Source organism: Chaetura pelagica, unplaced genomic scaffold (genome assembly GCF_000747805.2).
Source record: "Chaetura pelagica isolate M959 unplaced genomic scaffold, ChaPel_1.0 scaffold465, whole genome shotgun sequence".
Taxonomy (NCBI): Eukaryota; Metazoa; Chordata; class Aves; order Apodiformes; family Apodidae; genus Chaetura; species Chaetura pelagica.
Genome location: NW_009953314.1, coordinates 43,475 through 43,901, shown reverse-complemented (window position 1 = coordinate 43,901; position 427 = coordinate 43,475). Strand labels below are relative to the sequence as shown.

At 58.8% G+C, this 427-nt stretch overlaps 1 protein-coding gene across 1 annotated transcript in view; it reads right to left on the bottom strand.

Annotated features, from left to right (window-relative positions):
* The window catches only part of LOC104389132 (deleted in malignant brain tumors 1 protein-like), an 81,188-nt gene that overhangs the window by 54,713 nt on the left and 26,048 nt on the right, over positions 1–427 (bottom strand). The gene's annotated exons all lie outside the window — the stretch shown is intronic.

The following is a 427-nucleotide window of genomic DNA, read 5'->3' as shown; positions in this document are numbered from 1 at the left end:
GGGTGCTGGCTGGCTGCAGAGCTGGGCTTGGACCCATCACCACTGCAGCTGCCCTTCTGCAGTGGCTCAGCTCCTCCCTGGCAGCACCCCAAAATCCCCCAACATAGGTCGAGGGGAGCAGCAGCCTTGTGGCACAGTAAGTAGGGGCAGGACATCCCAAGTCTTCTTCTGGTGGGCTAGGGCTGGCTGCAAGGCTGGGAAGGAGCTGGGAGGGCAGGAATTACCTTGTGAGGATGGCCACTCAGCAGGAGGGGTCAGATCTGTGGCTGCAGGGAAGGAGAGAGAGTGAATGAGAGGGCAGTGAATGCAGCAGGGATGTGGCACTTTGTGGTCATAGACATCACAGACATGGCAATGGCCAGGTCAGTGTACATGGCAGTAGACGTGGGCATGGAATTGCCAGGCTGGAGCACTGATGGGGAAAGAG